The sequence below is a fragment of the Pleurodeles waltl genome, chromosome 2_2 (assembly GCF_031143425.1).
Source record: "Pleurodeles waltl isolate 20211129_DDA chromosome 2_2, aPleWal1.hap1.20221129, whole genome shotgun sequence".
Classification (NCBI taxonomy): domain Eukaryota; kingdom Metazoa; phylum Chordata; class Amphibia; order Caudata; family Salamandridae; genus Pleurodeles; species Pleurodeles waltl.
Genome location: NC_090439.1, coordinates 1,140,495,393 through 1,140,516,645, shown reverse-complemented (window position 1 = coordinate 1,140,516,645; position 21,253 = coordinate 1,140,495,393). Strand labels below are relative to the sequence as shown.

The 21,253-nt window shown below is 50.2% G+C and overlaps 1 protein-coding gene across 1 annotated transcript in view; it reads left to right on the top strand.

The window, feature by feature from the left end:
• The first annotated feature begins 6,065 nt into the window (after nucleotides 1–6,065).
• The window catches only part of LOC138282969 (NFX1-type zinc finger-containing protein 1-like), a 459,320-nt gene continuing 444,132 nt past the window's right edge, over nucleotides 6,066–21,253 (top strand). Inside the window, exon 1 of the mRNA XM_069221050.1 lies at nucleotides 6,066–6,223. The gene's annotated coding sequence lies outside the window, so the exon portion shown is untranslated. The remainder of the gene's footprint in view (nucleotides 6,224–21,253) is intronic.

The window sequence follows — 21,253 nt, the reverse complement described above, 5'->3', positions numbered from 1 at the left end:
GCCCCAAAACTAAGACTTGTAAGTGTTTTACTTACCTCCTAATCAATCTAACCTTTACTTACCTCCCCCAGGAACTGTTGATTTCTGCACTGTGTCTTGTAGTGAGTACCAAGGGGTACTTGCACCTTGCACCTGGCCCAGTTATCCCTTATTAGTGTATAGGGTGTCTAGCAGCATAGGCTGATAGATAATGGTAGCTTAGCAGAGCAGCTTAGGCTGAACTAGGAGACGAGTGAAGCTCCTACAGTACCACTAATGTCACTTGCACAATATCGTAAGAAAACACAATACACAGATATACTCAAAATAAAGGTACTTTATTTTTATGACAATATGCCAAAGTATCTCAGAGTGTACCCTCAGTATGAGGATAGCAAATATACACAAGTTATATGTACACAATACCAAAAATATGCAGTATAGTCTTAGAAAACAGTGCAAACAATGTATAGTTACAATAGGATGCAATGGGGACACATAGGGGTAGGGGCAACACAAACCATATAACTCCAAAAGTGGAATGCGAACCACGAATGGACCCCAAACCTATGTGACCTTGTAGAGGGTCACTGGGACTATTAGAAAATAGGGAGGGTTAGAAAAATAGCCCACCCCAAGACCCTGAAAAGTGAGTGCAAAGTGCACTAAAGTTCCCCAAAGGACATAGAAGTCGTGATAGGGGAATTCTGCAGGAAAGACACAAACCAGCAATGCAACAACGATGGATTTCCAGTCGAGGGTACCTGTGGGACAAGGGGACCAAGTCCAAAAGTCACAAGCAAGTCGGAGATGGGCAGATGCCCAGGAAATGCCAGCTGTGGGTGCAAAGAAGCTTCTACTGGACAGAAGAAGCTTAGGTTTCTGCAGGAACGACAAGGGCTAGAGACTTCCCCTTTGGAGGACGGTTCCCTCACGCCGTGGAGAGTCGTGCAGAAGTGTTTTCCCACCGAAAGACTGCCAACAAGCCTTGCTAGCTGCAAATCGTGCTGTAAGTGTTTTTGGATGCTGCTGTGGCCCAGGAAGGACCAGGATGTCGCAAATTGCGTCAGGAGACAGAGGGGACATCGAGCAAGACAAGGAGCCCCCTCAGCAGCAGGTAGCACCCAGAGAAGTGCCAGAAACAGGCACTACGAGGATGCGTGAAATGGTGCTCACCCGAAGTTGCACAAAGGAGTCCCACGTCGCCGGAGACCAACTTAGAAAGTCGTGCAATGCAGGTTAGAGTGCCGTGGACCCAGGCTTGGCTGTGCACAAAGGATTTCCGCCGGAAGTGCACAGAGGCCGGAGTAGCTGCAAAAGTCGCGTTTCCCAGCAATGCAGTCTGGCGTGGGGAGGCAAGGACTTACCTCCACCAAACTTGGACTGAAGAGTCACTGGACTGTGGGGGTCACTTGGACACAGTTGCTGGCTTCGAGGGACCTCGCTCGTTGTGCTGAGAGGAGACCCAAGGGACCGGTAATGCAGCTTTTTGGTGCCTGCGGTTGCAGGGGGAAGATTCCGTCGACCCACGGGAGATTTCTTCGGAGCTTCTAGTGCAGAGAGGAGGCAGACTACCCCCACAGCATGCACCACCAGGAAAACAGTCGAGAAGGCGGCAGGATCAGCGTTACAGAGTTGCAGTAGTCGTCTTAGCTACTTTGTTGCAGTTTTGCAGGCTTCCAGCGCGGTCAGCAGTCGATTCCTTGGCAGAAGGTGAAGAGAGAGATGCAGACGAACTCGGATGAGCTCTTGCATTCGTTATCTAAAGTTTCCCCAGAGACAGAGACCCTAAATAGCCAGAAAAGAGGGTTTGGCTACCTAGGAGCGAGGATAGGCTATTAACACCTGAAGGAGCCTATCAGAAGGAGTCTCTGACGTCACCTGGTGGCACTGGCCACTCAGAGCAGTCCAGTGTGCCAGCAGCACCTCTGTTTCCAAGATGGCAGAGGTCTGGAGCCCACTGGAGGAGCTCTGGACACCTCCCAGGGGAGGTGCAGGTCAGGGGAGTGGTCACTCCCCTTTCCTTTGTCCAGTTTCGCGCCAGAGCAGGGCTAAGGGGTCCCTGAACCGGTGTAGACTGGCTTATGCAGAAATGGGCACCAAATGTGCCCATGAAAGCATTTCCAGAGGCTGGGGGAGGCTACTCCTCCCCTGCCTTCACACCATTTTCCAAAGGGAGAGGGTGTAACACCCTCTCTCAGAGGAAGTCCTTTGTTCTGCCATCCTGGGACAAGCCTGGCTGGACCCCAGGGGGGCAGAAACCTGTCTGAGGGGTTGGCAGCAGCAGCAGCTGCAGTGAAACCCCAGGAAAGGCAGTTTGGCAGTACCAGGGTCTGTGCTACAGACCACTGGGATCATGGGATTGTGCCAACTATGCCAGGATGGCATAGAGGGGGCAATTCCATGATCATAGACATGTTACATGGCCATATTCGGAGTTACCATTGTGAAGCTACATATAGGTAGTGACCTATATGTAGTGCACGCGTGTAATGGTGTCCCCGCACTCACAAAGTCCGGGGAATTGGCCCTGAACAATGTGGGGGCACCTTGGCTAGTGCCAGGGTGCCCTCACACTAAGTAACTTTGCACCTAACCTTTACCAGGTAAAGGTTAGACATATAGGTGACTTATAAGTTACTTAAGTGCAGTGTAAAATGGCTGTGAAATAACGTGGACGTTATTTCACTCAGGCTGCAGTGGCAGGCCTGTGTAAGAATTGTCAGAGCTCCCTATGGGTGGCAAAAGAAATGCTGCAGCCCATAGGGATCTCCTGGAACCCCAATACCCTGGGTACCTCAGTACCATATACTAGGGAATTATAAGGGTGTTCCAGTAAGCCAATGTAAATTGGTAAAATTGGTCACTAGCCTGTTAGTGACAATTTGAAAGAAATGAGAGAGCATAACCACTGAGGTTATGGTTAGCAGAGCCTCAGTGAGACAGTTAGGCACTACACAGGGAGCACACACATATAGGCCACAAACTTATGAGCACTGGGGTCCTGACTAGCAGGGTCCCAGTGACACATAACAAACATACTGAAAACATAGGGTTTTCACTATGAGCACTGGGCCCTGGCTAGCAGGATCCCAGTGAGACAGTGAAAACACCCTGGCATACACTCACAAACAGGCCAAAAGTGGGGGTAACAAGGCTAGAAAGAGGCTACTTTCTCACAGTTTTGGGCACCTCTTTGACCTCTGCACCTGTGCTGCTGGTGTGGTAACGTTGGGGTGCCTTGAACCCCCAACGGTGGGCTGCCTATGCCCCAAAACTAAGACTTGTAAGTGTTTTACTTACCTCCTAATCAATCTAACCTTTACTTACCTCCCCCAGGAACTGTTGATTTCTGCACTGTGTCCACTTTGAAAATAACTTATTTCCATTTTTACAAAGACTGTATGTGTTATTGCTTTAATTCAAAGTTCCTAAAGTAGCTAAGTGAAGTACCTTACATTTAAAGTGTTTGATTTAAATCTTGAACCTGTGGTTCTTAAAATAAACTAAGAAAATATATTTTTCAATATAAAAACCTATTAGCCTGAAGTAAGTCTTTGAGTGTGTGTTCCTCATTTATTGCCTGTGTGTGTACAACAAATGCTTAACACTACCCTCTGATAAGCCTGCTGCTCGACCACACTACCACAAAATAGAGCAGTAGAATTATCTACTTTTGCCACTATCTTACCTCTAAGGGGAACCCTTGGACTCTGTGCACACTATTTCTCACTTTGAAATAGTATATACAAAGCCACCTTCCTACAGTTTGTGTTCCCCCTAGGCTCATTTCTAACTATTGTGATTTTCACTAATTGCACTGTTTTCTTGCCTAATTTTGGATACTAGTGTATATAATTTGTGTATTACTTACCTCTTAGGGGAGTATAGTCTATATGGTAATTTTGTCACCAAAATAAAGTACCTTTTTTTGTAACACTGGGTATTTTCTTTCATGTGTGTGAGTACTGTGCGATTTCTGTGGTATTGAATGAGGTTTTCGTGTCTCCTAGATAAGCCTTGGCTGCTCATCCACAGATACCTCTAGAGAGCCTGGTTTCTAGACACTGCCTACACTTCACTGATAGGGGATACCTGGACCTGGTATAAGGTGTAAGTACCACACGTACCCACCACAAACCAGGCCAGCCTCCTACCGAGGGGGGGTGGTTCTTGTGTATTGGACATGGAGTACTGTTAGATTCTGCAGCTTCTCTGTTTCTTAATAATTCACACTCTTTTTCATAGAGTTTTATGTGTTCTCCCAAGGTCAAGCTTCAACACCCCAAACAACAAATGTAAATTAGTGCCAAGAAGCCGGTTTTGTTGATTGTTGTGTTTTATAAAAATATTCTTGAAGGATTAACTTTCACATTTGGTAATGTTGCTCCTCTGTCACTGGGTAAAGCTGGATGCATAAGCCTAAGAAGCTGGGATGGACCACAGGTGCCACTCAAGGTGGTCACGTGCTGCCGCGTTGACTGAAGATACTTGTCAAACTGGTTATTTTTTTTTATTTTTCTGGTCTGCATAGCGGACAGTCAAAATCGTCGTGTTTCCCATCTGATCAGCATAACTCAATTCAAACTCGTTCGGAGGGTGTCACCCTCGGAAGTAAAAGAAATGTCAGTGTATTCAGCACTTAATTTGTAAAAGGAGTGCTCGTACCTGGGCCTCTGCTCGGAAGCCCATTGTTGGTACCAGTGTGCTAACACCGAGCCTGCGTAAGTGAAACCCACCTCATGCCCCTTTCATCCACCCGACACTCCCTGCGCCTTTCATCCACCCCGGACACTCCCTGCGGCTTCCATCCACCACGGACACCACCTGCGCCATTCATCTACCCGGACACTCCCTGCCCCTTTCATCCTCCTGAACACTCCCTCCCCTTTTATCCACCCCGGACACCGCCTGCGCCTTTCATCCACCCCGGACACTCTCTGCGCCTTTCATCCACCCCGGACACTGCCTGCCCCTTTCATCCACCCCGTACACTCCCTGCACCTTTCATTCACCCCAGACACTCCCTGTGCCTTTCATCCACCCAGGACACTGCCTGCGTCTTTCATCCACTCCCGACGCTGCCTACGTCTTTCATCCACTCCCGACACTGCCTGCCCCTTTCATCCACCCCGGACACTCTCTGCACCTTTCATCCACCCCGGACACTCTCTGCGCCTTTCATCCACCCCGGACCCTGCCTGCCCCTTTCATCCACCCCGTACACTCCCTGCACCTTTCATCCACCCCAGACACTCCCTGCGCCTTTCATCCACCCCCAGACACTCCCTGAGCCTTTTATCCACCCCGGACACCGTCTGCGCCTTTCATCCACGTCGGACACCCCCCTGTACCTTTTATCCACCCCAGACACTCCCTAGGTCTTCCATCCTCCCCGGACACTGGCTGCGCCTTTCATCCACCCAGGACACTCCCTGCCCCTTTCATCCACCCTGGACACTTCCGCCCCGGACCCTCCCTGCCCTTTTCATCCACCTCCGACACTCCCTGCCCCTTTCATCCACCCCGGACACTCCCTGCCCTTTTCATCCACCTCCGACACTCCCTGCCCCTTTCATCCACCCCGGACACTCCCTGCCCCTTTCATCCACCCCGGACACTCCCTGCGCCTTTCATCCACCCCGGACACTGCCTGCCCCTTTCATCCACCGCAGACATTCCCTGCGCCATTCATCCACCCGGGGCACTGTCTGCCCCTTTCATCCACCCAACACTCCATGCGCCTTTCATCCACCCGGACACTTCCTGCCCATTTCTCTCGCTCCTGCATGTTCCTGCTTCTTCCCTCTGTAAGTGTTTCTCCGTCTTTCTTCTACTCTGTCTCTCTACTTCGTTTGGTTTCCATCTCTTGCTCAATGTCTGCTCCGTGAAAATAAGTTCCGGTCTCAAAAAAAGCAGCATCTCGAGTGAAGCAGCGACGAGGCGCGCGGGGCTCCGGGTCCCCGGCCCAAGAGAGCGGTGCAGCCCCCCAGATCTCTGGCCCCGGGGCTCGGAGCCCCCGGCCCCTCTCGCCTCAGCGCCGCAGCTTTCTCTTCCCTTGAAACGAAACTCATCTATGTGTGTTCGTCACCTGCAGGAGTGAGCTCCGCTCTCGGAAAGAAGCACCGAGTGCCCACGGGGGCGCAGGAGCGAGCCCCCCAGGAGAGGGCCCCCACAGAAGCCTCATCAGATGCCGGGCTGAACCTCTGGCTGCTGCGCGCCCCCCGGACGCTTCCTTCTCACGGTGAGACCCCGCTGCTGACCCCTAAAACCCTTCACATTACTCTTCCCTGAAGTCTAAAAACCACGCATCACCCCTTAATGCTACCTTTCCCTGAACCCCAAGAACCCCACACGACCCGTGAACTCTTCCTTTCCCTGAACCTTAAAATCTCACTACCCCTGTACCCCTAGTCTAAAAACCCTTACTACCCCTTAACGCCATCAATCCCTTTACCTAAAATCTCCTTAGTAGCCCTCAGTGAACCCTTCCCTGGACCCTGAGATGTCCTCACTGCCCACTGACACTACCTTTCCAAGAACCCTAAAAACTCCATACTCCTGTTAACGCCACCCTTCCCTGAACCCTAAAAACTCCATACTCCCCCTTAATGTAAGCGTCCCTAACCCTAAAACCCCCCTTCCTAGCCCTTATCACTGCCCTTCCGCGAATCCTAAGAACCCCAATACACCCCTTAATGCTTCCCCTAACCCCAACACCCATTACTATCCCCTTGCTTGAACCCGGAAAGAGCCCTACACCCCTTAAGCGCTATCCATCCATGAATCCTAAAAAACCCTTAGTACCCCATAACACTGACCTTCCTTTAAGACTAATGCTACCCTCCCCCGAACTCTAAAATCCCCTACGCCCCCCCTTAATGCAACCAATCCCTGAACCCCACAAGCCCACAATTCTCCTTAGAGCCACCCTCCCCTGAATGCTAAACACACGCGGCTGGTGCCCGCCTCCCCAGGCGCTGCCGTGTACTTCGGGAGGTGTACGTCTCTTTACTCCTGTCTCCACTACACTCCCCTCAGCTCTGTAACTTTTTTTTTTAGCTTTGGACACCCATGACTTTTTTTCATTCTCTTCTATCAGTTTGTGACATTTTGATATGACTGGCGGTAAAGTGCCCCCTCCCGCTCCCCCCGTAGCGTTATCCCTGGATGTTTTGTTATTTTACATTCTGTAACCAGGTCATAGGGGTTTAGAATATTGGAATATTTGTTGGCAGGTGTATGTTTTGGAGACGCACACGTGTTCCTGGGTCTTTGGACAATGTGGTCGTTGGCTGTTCATTTCATGCTGTTTCCGAGTCTCGGGAATTCAGAATATACCAACCTTTGTGGCTCGGGGATATATGTTATATTGCGAGAGCTTCATTTGTTCTGGGAATGCTCACCTATTTTAGAAGGAATGCTTCCTGACGTCATCGGAGGTCAAAGGTCGCGTGTTGATGAGCTTGTGAAGGGGGCGACAGAAGTGTGTAATTTGTAAAAGCTCTTGTGCCAGCCCTGACTCAGCGTCTGAACAAGGAGACAACAAACCCCACCCGGACCAAGCGAGGGTTCAAAAACGAAACTACACAGAGAGTTTCGTTTCAAGGGAAGAGAAAGCTGCGGCGCTGAGGCGGGAGGGGCCGGGGGCTCCGAGCCCCGGGGCCAGAGATCTGGGGGGCTGCACCGCTCTCTTGGGCCGGGGACCCGGAGCCCCGCGCGCCTCGTCGCTGCTTCACTCCAGATGCTGCTTTTGTTGAGACCGGAACTTATTTTCACGGAGCAGACATTGAGCAAGAGATGGAAACCACACGAAGTAGAGAGACAGAGTAGAAGAAAGACGGAGAAACACTCACAGAGGGAAGAAGCAGGAAAATGCAGGAGCGAGAGAAAGGTGCAGGGAGTGTCCGGGGTGGATGAAAGGGGCAGGGAGTGTCGGAGGTGGATGAAAAGGGCAGGCAGTGTCGGGGTTGGATGAAAGGTGCAGGGAGTGTCCGGGGTGGATGAAAGGGGCAGGGAGTGTCCGGGGTGGATGAAAGGGGCAGGGAGTGTCGGAGCTGGATGAAAAGGGCAGGCAGTGTCGGGGTTGGATGAAAGGGGCAGGGAGTGTCCTGGGTGGATGAAAGGCGCAGGGAGTGTCCGGGGTGGATGAAAGGCGCAGGGAGTGTCTTGGGTGGATGAAAGGGTCAGGCAGTGTCCTGGGTGGATGAAAGACGCAGGGAGTGTCGGGGGTAGATAAAAGGGGCAGGGAGTGTACGGGGTGGATGAAAGGCACAGGGAGTGTCCTGGGTGGATGAAAGACGCAGGGAGTGTCGGGGGTGGATAAAAGGGGCAGGGAGTGTACGGGGTGGATGAAAGGCGCAGGGAGTGTCCGGGGTGCATGAAAGGGGCAGGGAGTGTCCGGGGTGGATGAAAGGGGCAGGGGGTGTCCGGGGTGGATGAAAGGGCCAGGGGGTGTCCAGGGTGAATGAAAGGCGCAGGGAGTGTCTGCGGTGGATGAAAGGCGCGGGGAGTGGCTGCGGTGGATGAAAGGCGCAGGGAGTGTCCGGGATGGATGAAAGGCGCAGGGAGTGTCTGCGGTGGATGAAAGGCGCATGGAGTGTTCGGGATGGATGAAAGGTGCATGGAGTGTCCGGGGTGGATGAAAGGCGCAGGGAGTGTCCGGGGTGGATGAAAGGCGCAGGCAGTGTCTGCGGTGGATGAAAGGCACAGGCAGTGTCCTGGGTGGATGAAAGGCGCAGGGAGTTTCTTGGGTGGATGGAAGGTGCAGGGAGTGTCCGGGGTGGATGAAAGGCGCAGGCAGTGCCCGGGGTGGATGAAAGGCGCAGGCAGTGTCCGGGGTGGATGAAAGGCGCATGGAGTGTTCGGGATGGATGAAAGGCGCAGGGAGTGTCAGGGGTGGATGAAAGGATCAGGCAGTGTCCTGGGTGGATAAAAGGCGCATGGAGTGTCCGGGGAGGATGAAAGGCGCAGGCAGTGCCCTGGGTGGATGAAAGGCGCAGGGAGTGCCCTGGGTGGATGAAAGGCGCAGGGAGTTTCTTGGGTGGATGGAAGGAGCAGGGAGTGTCCGGGGTAGATGAAAGGCGCAGGCAGTGCCCGGGGTGGATGAAAGGCGCAGGCAGTGTCCGGGGTGGATGAAAGGCGCAGGCAGTGTCTGCGGTGGATGAAAGGCGCAGGCAGTGTCTGCGGTGGATGAAAGGCGCAGGTAGTGTCCTGGGCTGATGAAAGGCGCAGGGAGTTTCTTGGGTGAATGGAAGGTGCAGGGAGTGTCCGCGGTGGATGGAAGCCTCAGGGAGTGTCCGGGGTGGATGAAAGGCGCAGGTAGTGTCCGGGGTGGATGAAAGGCGCAGGCAGTGTCTGCGGTGGATGAAAGGCGCAGGTAGTGTCCTGGGTGGATGAAAGGCGCAGGGAGTTTCTTGGGTGGATGGAAGGTGCAGGGAGTGTCCGTGGTGGATGAAAGGCGCAGGCAGTGTCTGCGGTGGATGAAAGGCGCAGGGAGTGTCTGCGGTGGATGAAAGGCGCAGGGAATTTCTTGGGTGGATGGAAGGTGCAGGGAGTGTCCGTGGTGGATGAAAGGCGCAGGCAGTGTCTGCGGTGGATGAAAGGCGCAGGGAGTGTCTGCGGTGGATGAAAGGCGCAGGGAGTTTCTTGGGTGGATGGAAGGTGCAGGGAGTGTCCGTGGTGGATGGAAGCCGCAGGGAGTGTCCGGGGTGGATGAAAGGGGCAGGCAGTGTCTGGGATGGATGAAAGGCGCATGGAGTGTCCGGGGTGGATGAAAGGCGCAGGGAGTGTCCGGGGTGGATGAAAGGCGCAGGCAGTGCCCGGGGTGGATGAAAGGAGCAGGCAGTGTCGGGTGGATGAAAGGCGCAGGGAGTGTCGGGGTGGATTAAAGGGGCATGAGGTGGGTTTCACCTACGCAGGCTAGGTGTTTGCACACTGGCACCGACAGTGGGCTTCTGAGCAGAGGCCCAGGTACGAGCGCTCCTTCTTTTACAGATTACGTGTTGAATACACTGACATTTGTTTTAATTCGAGGGGTGACACCCTCCGAACGAGTTTGAAGCGAGTTATGCTGATCAAATGGGAAACACGGGGATTAGGCTGGCCGCTGAATACCTAGACCAAAAAAACACACTAACCAGTTTGACAAGTATCTTCAATCAACTTTTAGGCTGCACCCAGTGACAGAGGCGCACAATTAGAAAACGTGAAAGTTAATCCATCAAGAATATTTTTATAAAACACAACAATCAACAAAACCGGCTTCTTGACATTGATTTACATTTCATATTTGGGGTGTTGAACCTTGACCCTGGCAGAACACATGAGACGGTTACAGAATCCAGCAGTACTGCAGGTCCAACACTCAAGGACCATCTCCCCTGCAGTAAGGGTGGGCACGGCTGTGCCCCTCTAGCAGACCGAGCCTCACGAAGCCTTGTCCTAAGTCCCTGTACCCGGGGTTGGAAGAAGCCGGGAGCAGGTTATAACTGTGCAGAGCTGGAGGCCACCCAGACACTCTCAGCAGGACAACCTTTACTAAGCCGTTGCATTGTGGGAATTGTAGTGTTAGTTGTTATTACACCAAATGGACTATTGCACCGACACCAATGAGCCAATGTTTTGTAAAAACAAGAGCCCAGGACTGGAAGATTGGCCCCCAGCTAACTGAGCCATAAGCACATAGCATGGGTGGGGGCTCTCAGCTGTGGCTAGACCCCCCTTCATCACAGATAGAACAGGGGTATGTGTCTAAGTCCATAGACAGTGGAGTGTGTACAGTGTGAGCACATGACGCCTGGCTGTGCCACAGCACCACGTCACCCGGTGCTGCAGCTGTGACGAGCCGATCAGTAAATGCTAATTACAGGGGAAAGAGAGAGGTTTTTAGGGCTTTCTTGAACTTGACATGCAGAAGGTCAGCAGCAGATCTAAAGAAACTGGTAATTTAATCCGGAGCTGAGCCGCTCTGACCATAAAAGCTCCGCCCTCCCGTCGTGTTTTAGGACATTTCGGAACGCAGATAAGCTTTGCAGTTGCTGATCGGAGGTTCTTCTTGGAATATACCTTTTTCATCTTCTTTGCAGGCGCCAAGGGTCCTTGCCCTGAAGTGCTTTAAAAACTATTCAGAGCGATTTAAAGGCAATCCTTTGTTTTATTGGAAGCCAATGAAATTCCTTCATAGCGCTGGAGGAAGATGATATTCTTGGCCTGTTTAATACCAATTTTACAGCTGCTCCTTGATGTACAGTCTATTTACCAAAATAATCAGGTCTTCCTAACAAGAGAGCATTGCAGTACCAGCGTGTTAGCTTGGGAGGGCAGCATCGGCAGGAGTTTCCTTGGACTTCAGGGAAGTACACAGAAGATAGCAGCAACTTTATCAAGGTGGGTCTCCGTGGGTTGCTTATTGTCCAAGATGACCCCCAGATTGCGAACTGCCTCGGAGTCTTCTGTCAGTGGCCAGAAATTCGAAGGAAGTGTCATGGGGACAGTTAGCTGAACAACACACAAACTCCGTTTTGTCCCCATTTAATTTTATTTTAGGGAGTTGTAGTCTAGCCAATTGACAGTGTTGTTCATACGATTGTGGAAGGAGTCTAAACATCAGGCTTATTGCTTTCTGTAGACCGCACTGATTGGGTTCCATCGGCATAGTTGACCCGCCTCATGTTATGGGTTTTAATAAGTGTTATTAGATGCCACTTATAAATGTTAAAAAATATTTGGGCTCACTGCAGACCCTTGTGGGATCCCAGGTTTGACAGTTTTAAAATCAGAGCAATAAGGGGGTAAAGAAACCGCTTGGCAACAACCTGACAGGAGTAACCACAGCCAGTTAGATACCGTGCTACTAGCTCCACTCATACCTAGTCTTGCTAGTAATGTTCTGTGGTTGACCATGTCAAGAGCAGCTGATAGGTGGAGTAGCACCAGAACTGCTGACTGACTGCTAACCACCCTCATCTGGAGCTCATCCAGTGCCAGTAGCAGCGCTGGTTCAGTTCCATGCCCTGGTCGAAATCCAGACTGCTCCTTCTAGAGGTTTTTCATCTTCGGGATGCATGAACTATTTCTTGCTCGCGTAGTGCTCTAGGATTTTTACAGGAGAAGGTATTAGTCTGTGAGTACTAAGAATCTGAGGATCTGCAGAGGGCTTTCTCAATAGGGGGTGACTGTAGCCTTCTTCCAGGCCCGTGGGACAGACCTAATCCTAATTGGTTACATGTCAGTAGTACTGGGGGGAGTAATTCATCAGGCATGTCTTTCCAGACTGTGGAGTAGAGGATCCAGGCGTGAGCCTGAAGTTATAGACGATGCTGTTCCTTGAAAACAGTCCTTAGACATTGGTTCGGATGGTTCTAACTTAACAATTGGCTAAGTGGAATATCAGCCACACTGGAGGCCTTTATCCCTGATAGGACAGTCATTAATGCTTCATTTCTCACATCTCATAGGCCAGCTTTAGGGCCACCATCTGTCATTTGGTGAGGGTTTCCAAAGTCCTCAGACATTTTTAATCTTGTCAAAGAATTCAGCAAGATTATCATAGAGTGCTTGGGAGGGTTTAGTTATTGCCTGATACACTCTTGATTTGGTAGTTCACGCATAATGTCATACTTGTTTTGCGCTATTTGGAGCTTCTAGAAGTGCATTAGCATAATAATTGGCTTTTGCCTTACAGACCCCCTTTTTATATTTAAGGCGCTCTTTAATCGTTGTTTATCCATGATAGGTAGGAGCTCTGCCATTTTCTTTCCAGATTTTTCCAAGCTTGTTTTGTTGCTTTAATAGTGTACTACATCAGCGAGCTGACGTCTACGCCAAGTTTTAATGTTTTTAATGGGTATTTCATTATCCATCTTCTCTAACATTCTTTTCTCTAAGGCTTCATAATTGTCATCTATTGTCCCAGTAGAATCAAAAGTTGTGGCCAAATGAAATATCTTTCCTTGTGTTGCCCTACTTAATTTATGCCAGGCTCTGCGATGTCTCATCCTGGCTGATTCCATATTCCATGGATTTAGGGCCATATGTACGAACACATTTTCCCATTGACACAGAATGGGAAAAACCCTTTGCTACATCTGGCCCTTAGTTCCTTTCTCTTAAAGTGGAAAGCTGCCAATGTGTGGTCAGCCTAACACATGAGTATAACATCTTCAATTGCAATCAACTCATCTGTTGAGAATATGAGATCCAAAGGGTGGCACCTTGGTGAGTGGGACCATGGATCAATCGTCGTGGCCCCATTTCACAGGATCCTCACAGTTCCTTATAGGAGAGTGATGGATCCCTCCTCCGCCCCATATTGACATCTCCCAGAAAGAAAAAAAATTGAATGTGTTGAAATGATCTCTATGGACGATTGCAAATAGTGACTCGTTGGGCCCGGTGGTCGGTAGCGCAGAATTCCTGAGAAAACCCAGCCCTTTCCCGATTTTAGTGTAAAACCCATTAATTCGGGGCCTACCAGTTGATCTGAAGCCAAAATGGTGAGATTCTATTTCTCTTTAAAAATGATTCCCGTTCCTCCCCCGTTCATGTTTTCCCGTGGCCTGGGCAGGATTATGAAACACATCCCGCCGAAATCTGTGGCCCTTCCCTGTGAGGCCCACGTTGCAGTTACAAACATAAATTATCCAATTATTGGTCTCTCTCATCAGATGCATCTCAAGGGAGCCTTTTTACGAGGGACCTCGCGTTAATAAGGCCGCATTTCGTTGTATCAAATGATTCCTTGACAATGACCGAGTTGTCACGTTTCCCAGGTAGAAGCATGATGTGCTCCATTCCAGCCAAGGTTTTTTCGGTTGTTTTCTGGGACTTGAAGTTCTGTTTTATAATGGAATACACAAGTCTGGGAATTCAAGGAGAAACCCTGCACCGGAGCCGCACATCACGGATGGGTCTGGGGAGGATGCAGGGCTGCTGCTGTGACCAGGGACGCATGTGTGGCCACGTAAGCAGTAATGCAGCGAGCAGTGCTGTGGAGCTAGGGGCCTGGGACTGCGGCTAGCTGTGCCTTGCTCCTCATCGAGGCATTTACTCAGGGCATGATTTATACTTTTTTTTAGCGCCGCATTTGTGTCATATTTTTGTTTTACGCAAAAGCGCCGCAACCGTACAAAATATAATTGAATTTTGTAAGTTTGCGCTGGTTTTGTGTAAAAAAATTGACGCAAATGTGGTGCTAAAACAGTATAAATCAGGGCCTCAGTGCTTAATTTGAGCCGGTTGTTTCCGGCGTGGGGCACGGGCACTTATGTTTGAGGGCCGCCACTTCGTTTTCTGTCTCAAGCGTTCACTGCCTGGAAAAGACACATTTGGGAAAGACGGAGGAAGAGAAAGACGGGAAAGCGTTACAATGGGAGAAAACAGAAAGCTGCAAGAGTGAGCTGAAGGGGCAGGGAGTGGCTGTAAATGGTTTAAAGAGGCCAGAGAGGGCTTCAGGATTACACAGCCTCTTTAGTCAGTGTTCACACTTTTAATTGTAGACACTGTGGGGGTGATTCTGATTCTGGCGGGCGGCGGAGGCCGCCCGCCAGAATTCCGCCCCCATTATACCGCTCCGCGGTCAGAAGACCGCGGAGGGTATTATGAGTTTTTCCCTGGGCTGGCGGGCGGTCTCCAAAAGACCGCCCGCCAGCCCAGGGAAAAACTCCCTTCCCACGAGGATGCCGGCTCGTAATCGAGCCGGCGGAGTGGGAAGGTGCGACGGGTGCAGTGGCACCCGTCGCGTATTTCAGTGTCTGCAAGGCAGACACTGAAATACTTTGCGGGGCCCTCTTACGGGGGCCCCTGCCGTGCCCATGCTATTGGCATGGGCACGGCAGGGGCCCCCAGGGGCCCAGCGACCCCACCTACCGCCATCCTGTTCATGGCGGCTTTCCCGCCATGAACAGGATGGCGGTAGGGGGGGTCAGAATCCTCATGGCTGCGGAGCGCGCTCCGCAGCCATGGAGGATTCAAACGAGCAGCGGAAAGTCAGCGGGAGACCGCTGACTTTCCGCTTCTGACCGCGGCTGAACCGCCGCGGTCAGAATGCTCGTTGGAGCACCGCCAGCCTGTTGGCGGTGCTCCCGTGGTCGGTGGCCCTGGCGGCCACCGGCCGCCAGGGTCAGAATGACCCCCTGTGTGTTTCAGAGGAGAGCTTTGGGATCTGGCACGTTTTTATTTACAAATTAACCACCGGATGCACTCATACCTAGTGACTGTGAATACACCAGATTGGAGTGTATGCAGTGTGTACAGCACTTGAGCTCAAGCTATCCCACACAAGCACAGTGCTGTGGTGCTGGGGCCACAGGGCTGTTCCTGTTCCTGCACTGCTCCTCAGTGCGGGATGCTGTCAAATACTGGACAGTGAAAACATACTTTGCTGTCAGTTCAGTATCTGTTACCTGAGCTCTGGTTGCACCACAGGTGCACACTGCTGTGGTACCAGGGTCCTGTTGCAGTGGCTGGTCCTGCCGTGCTCCTCACCGACGGATGCTGTAAGTCCCAGTGACTATGAATAATACAGACTGGTGTGTATGTTGTGTGTACAGCACTTGAGCTGTAGCTACCCCACAGAAGCAGTGCTGTCATGTTAGGGCCCCGGTACTGTGGCTGCTCTACCATGCTCCTCAGTGAAGGATACACTCAGACTCTGTGAGTGAGAATACATACAGGTTGGTGTGTATGCAGCATGTCCAGCACTTCGTCTCTAAGTTCCACACTAAAGCACAGTGCTGTTGCGCAGGGGCCCCAAGGCTGCGGCTTGATCCTGCCTGCTCCTCAGTGAGGGATTCACTTGAGCTCTAGCTGCCACACAGAAGCTCTCTGCTGTAGCCGGTCCTGCTCTGCCCCTCAGTGAGTCCAGCATTTGAGCTCTAGCTGCCCCACAGAATCATAGTGCTGTGGTGCTGGGGCCCCAGAGCTTTGGCTGGATATTGCCTGCTTCTCAGTGAGGGATGCCCTTGAGCTCTAGCTGCTACACAGAAGTACAGTGCACAATTCTGAGGCACGTCCTTCCCTGCTCCTCAGTAAGTCTAGAACTTGACCTCTAGCTGCCACACAGCAACACACTGCTGTGGCACGTCCTGCCCTGCTCCTCAGTGAGTCCAGCACTTGAGCTCTAGCTGCACCCTATAGGAAGTTGGCTCTCTATATAGTGTACCAAAATAAGGTGCACTGTACAGAGTGTCCAGGTATCCCTTATTAGTGTACGGGGGATGGGATTGCTGTAGCAATCCCAAGGTGCTTTATTTATGGTAGTGTGGTCAAGCAGCCTTAGGCTTATAAGAGGGGAGTGTTGGGCATTTGTTGCACACAGAGAGTCAATAAATGAGACATACACTCAATAAGAAAATCCAACACCAATTTAGAAAAATACATTTTTATATTTATTTAGACACCAAGATCTACTAGTTTAGCTAACTACTTTTCGAGTTATCAATTTTTTGATGGATACATCTACCTGTGGATTCCTCACCTTATGAAAATCCTCAATGCACCAGCATTCCACTGAAACCTTTCTTCATAGCTCTCCACCTCGATGAGAACGTCATAAAGCCTCTGCTCCATGTGCTGTAATCGGAGCCATAAGAAGCCCTCATTGGCATGCTGATGCCAATTCCCTTTTTAAGGCGCCTTCGATGCATGACCTTTTTTTTTTCATCTCTCCCTTAGGTTAGTACTGATGACAGTGTTTCAATTTAGGAAAACAGTAGAGCCTGTTTATTTGCTACAATGTCTCCACTGAGAAAGTCCGAATTAAAGCCCTGCTGGGAGTGTGATGGTCAGATGTCGATCACTGACCCTCATGATGATTGTCTCTTGTGTCTCAGCTCGGACCACGACATTGACACCTGTTCTTCTTGTCATAAGATGAACTCAAAGGCTTTGAAAGGAAGAGAGGCAAATATTGTGGGTACACTAGCACATCCAAGAGCTCAATTACAGTAAGATGCTGTTGCTTGCAACATTCCGACTTATTTGGGTATATTTATTACATCCTTGAATAGAAAGTTTGCAATAAGCAATGCTTGTTAGATGTTTCATTTATTATAACCAATGCTTGTTGATTATGCACATTGTATTCCACCTGCTCCAACTGTAACTGCCAAAACATGTGCTCTTCACAATGTGATCTGTATTGGACATGTGCCACAATCAGGAGGATAATTGCTTGTTTCCCTAACAAGCACTCAACTGCCAAAAGGCACATGTGAACATTTGATTATTTAAGGATGCTTGCGAGTCTGAGGCCTTGCTTGGCTTCGTACCTATTGCTCTGCGCAACTGTTTCCAGTCAAGTCAAGTTCCTTGTACTCCAGCCTGCCTGCAGCCAAATTCCAGTGCAAGTCAAGTTCCTTCTTCTCCAGCCTGCCTCCAGATGAGTTCCAGTGTTCCTCGTTCTCCGACCAGCTTCCATATGAGTTCCAGCATTTCTTGTCCCCCGGACAGCCTCCAGTTGAGTTCCGGGTATCCTCACCCTCAGGTCAGCTTCCTGCAGAGTCCCAGCTCTCCTCTTCTATCTTCTGCTGACAAACCTGTATTTCCTGTAAACAAGAGAAAATAAGAAAGGTGAAAAAACCCAGTTTGGGTTCTTCTGAAAATTTCAAGCATGTAACTTCATTTCAAGGTAAAGAAAGATTAATTGCTTGAATGAAACAAAACAGAGCTTGGTCTTTCAAATAATTTATGACAATAAAAACTAGTGTGATTTATCGTTTGGGTGGGAATCCAAGCTACCGCTAAACAGACATTAAGGAAAGATGCATTTCCTGTAGCAAGCGCTACGCTAAGAATTAGAAGCTTGGAAGTAGAGCAAGTTTATCAAAACTATTATTGACAAGAGATTACGCCAGAACACCAAGTCAAGTTGGTTGTTTTTGAGTTTTGGCATTGTTTCAGAGACTCTGAAAGTATTGTAAAAAGAGGAAGAGACTTGTTCAGCCTTATAGAAATGTATGCACAATGTGTCAACAATAACTGACATTAAGCAATATACAATGTCGCAATAGTTTATGCAAGTTCATTGTATTAATGAAGTAATTTTTTTGGAGCCCAGAATCCTAAAAACCAAGAACCCAGTATTTTGAGAAATCAGAAGCCCTGATGTCCAACACGACACGCAGTCCAGGGTCCAGCAGTCCGATTCTACAGTCCACGAAGCAGAAGTTGGTATTTTCTCCTTTTCTCTTCCCAAAACCCCCTTCCCCTTGAGGACTCTTCATCACGGTCATGTTAATCCTCACCAGGATTGGGGAATTGTCATAGCCCCATCGGAACGCCTGGAATTCATGTGAGTGGCTTGCACAGAACAGCAAAGTTCTTTATGGCCAAGGCAAGGAAGGACAAAAGAAGCTGTCAGAAGTCCCGACCTCGTTTGGAGTCGCCCTCTCCTCACTTCTCGAAGTCATCTAGAAGGAAGCATTTCATTTTGGGTCAGTCAGTGCAGGTCTTGACAGACAATACTACTGCGATGTAGTATGTCAGCATATTGCTACAGTGCTAAGGTTTATTAAAGGACTTACTAATAGGTATCCTCCCACTCCCTTTATCATGCCTTAATTTGGTACTAAATTACCTTATGTGTACTCCCTTTGAACCCTTACATAGTTGCCTTCAAAGTTATTTACTTTCAAAACTGTTTTTCTGCTTGCCATAATGTCTGCTAGACATATTAGTGAATTGCAGGCATTAAGTGTGAAACCTTCTCTCACGACTTTCTATGCAGATGTTGGTGTTGAGAACCAGGGCTGCTTTCCACTTAGGCCAATCTATCACCCCTCCTACTTTCTATCCTCCTCCACATCCATCTAAAGAGGAGGAAAGGCTTCATTGTTTGAACCCTTGAAGGGCAGTGAGCTTTTATGTGAACAGAACTCGTGGTCACCAGCTGGATGATCAGCTGTTTGTTGGCTATGTGGGCACAATGAAAGGAAAAGCAGTGCAAAAGAGGACATTGTCTAGATGGATCGTCTTGTGCATAAAGATCTGCTACGCCAAGGCTAACAAAGATCCACCTGAAAGTATTAGAGCTCATTCCGCTATAGTTAAGTCTTCTACTTCTGCCTTAGCTAGAGATGTCCCTGTGGTTGACATTTGTAAGGCAGCATCCTGGTCCTCCCTCTACATGTTTGCAGGAGCGGCTCGCGGCAAGCAAAGGAGGTGGGGCAGCGTGCGGGGGAGGGGTAGGAGGGAGAAATTTAAAAAAAAAAAAACCACTTACCTTAACCCTGCGTGCCGCCGCTCCTCTGTCTCCTCGCTGCAGGCACAGGCTCCCACCCTGCGGCCAATCCTGACGCTGCTTCAAGCAGTGTCAGGATTGGCTGGGAGTGCCCAGCGAGGGCGCTACCAGGCAGACTGGGAGCCTGTGCAGGCTCTCTCTAGCCCGGCAACTGTGTTGCTGGGCATGAGAGAGCCTACTGTGCATGTGTGTTTGGCAGGCCCGAGACGGCCAGCCAAACACACATGCGCCCTGAGGGGGGGAGCTGAGCACTCCGCCTTACTGCTCGTCACCCCCGTGGCCCCGCCCTTTTACCAAAAAACGATAATAAATACAGATTATTGTTTTTTGGTAAAAGGTGTGCAGCTGCCACTGCTGGCGGGGGCAGCGCTCCTCAGCCCTAATGGAGGAGCCGCCCCTGCATGTTTGTGAAGCACTATTGCTTGGACTCTGAAGTGAGGAGGGACAGTCATTTTGCTCATTCTGTTTTACAGGATTTTTTGGTATAGGCAGACAGGCACCCACCTCTGAGTGTGGAACTGTTTGGGGAATCTATTCAAAAGGTGAGGAATCCACAGGTAGATGTTTTTCGGGTGGATACAGTATCTACCTGGAAATTCATCACTGACCCCCCACCTCCCCGTTGCTTATCAGCCTATGCAAAAAAGAATTCTGTTTGTATATTGTTTATGTACTTTCATTTTATGTACATATTTATGTACATATCTGAATTGGGACATGTTGTTGCACCTGTGATGTTGGTTTCGCCCGAAGGCATGAAAAAAGTGAGTGGAAACTGACTTCAGCATGCCGACGAAGGCTTCTCATGGCTCCGGTGCCGGAGCCACGTGCAGAGCCGTGGCCTTATGATGTTCTCGTCAACGTGTAGAGCTATGAAGAAAAGTTTCCGTGGAATGCTGGCGCAGTGGGAGTATTCAAAAGGTGAAGAATTCACAGGTAGCGACTGTATCCACCAGAAAAAGCCTTTCCGAAGGTAAGTTTTTTGTTCTTCAGACAAAATACACCTATCATATTTGATGCATGATCCTCGAACGCGGTAATGTTATCCAATGGGAGAAACCTACACAGCATAGGGTCACTTGCAAATGACTTACATCCTTGTAATTCCGGACTTAAGGTAAGTAGGGGCCAAGGTTCTTAGAACTACCAGCACTTTTTGTTTACCTGCCCTGGGGTGTCAGGGTACAGAGGTGCTAATCGCCAAGGTATCCTCAAACGCTACTGCTGAAGTCAATGGGGAAACCTGTAAGCAGAAAAATGCTGCAAGTGGGGACTTAGGGACAAGTCCGTCAGGACCTGAAGGGGGACTCAGTTCTTGAGGGTCTCTAGAGCAAGGGTGCACTGTTGGTAGTCTTGAACTCAGGCTGTGGGGCTCAGGTGCATAGGTGTTTGTTGGGCGGGTCGCTTGCATTGGAGGCTCTCACTTTTGGGGTTGTCCAGTCGATGGGGCCAAAACAGGACAGCAGGGCCACTCTTAGTGCTGGCCTTGGTGATGCTGATGTCCCACATCGGTAGGTTGGTCTTGGCGGTGTTGATGTCTGGGCTGCACACAGAACAAGCATTGGTTGCTGCAAGGGGACCGGTAATCTGGGTATTGGTGCAAGGCGGCTCCTGGGTGCCCTGGCGTCTCCAAACTTGGTGCGGAGATGGATCTGACCTCCTAGAGCAAGGCAACCTCCTGCTGGTTGGCTGCTGCGTTGTTGGATGTGGTGGTCAGCAGATGGTTGAACCATACATTGCGGTCCTTGGCTGCAGGGAAGTGACTCCTTCACTTCAAGGGAAATGTTGACGGGTTGGCGAAGTGCTGGCAGACCTCGGAGGCTTTTGAAGGATGCACAGCTGCAGGACAAGTCAGGTCTTTGCAATTGTTGAGACAGGTGCAGGCAGGCATGGTTTCGTGCCAAGTCCACAGGTAGTCTTCAGTTCTTGCTGTCTTCGGCCCTTCTTTGTCCTTCTTCTTCTTTGGTCAGGTGAATCTGAGTTCCAGGTGTCACAGGGCCACCTAAATACTGAATTTCGAGGTGTTAAGGGAAG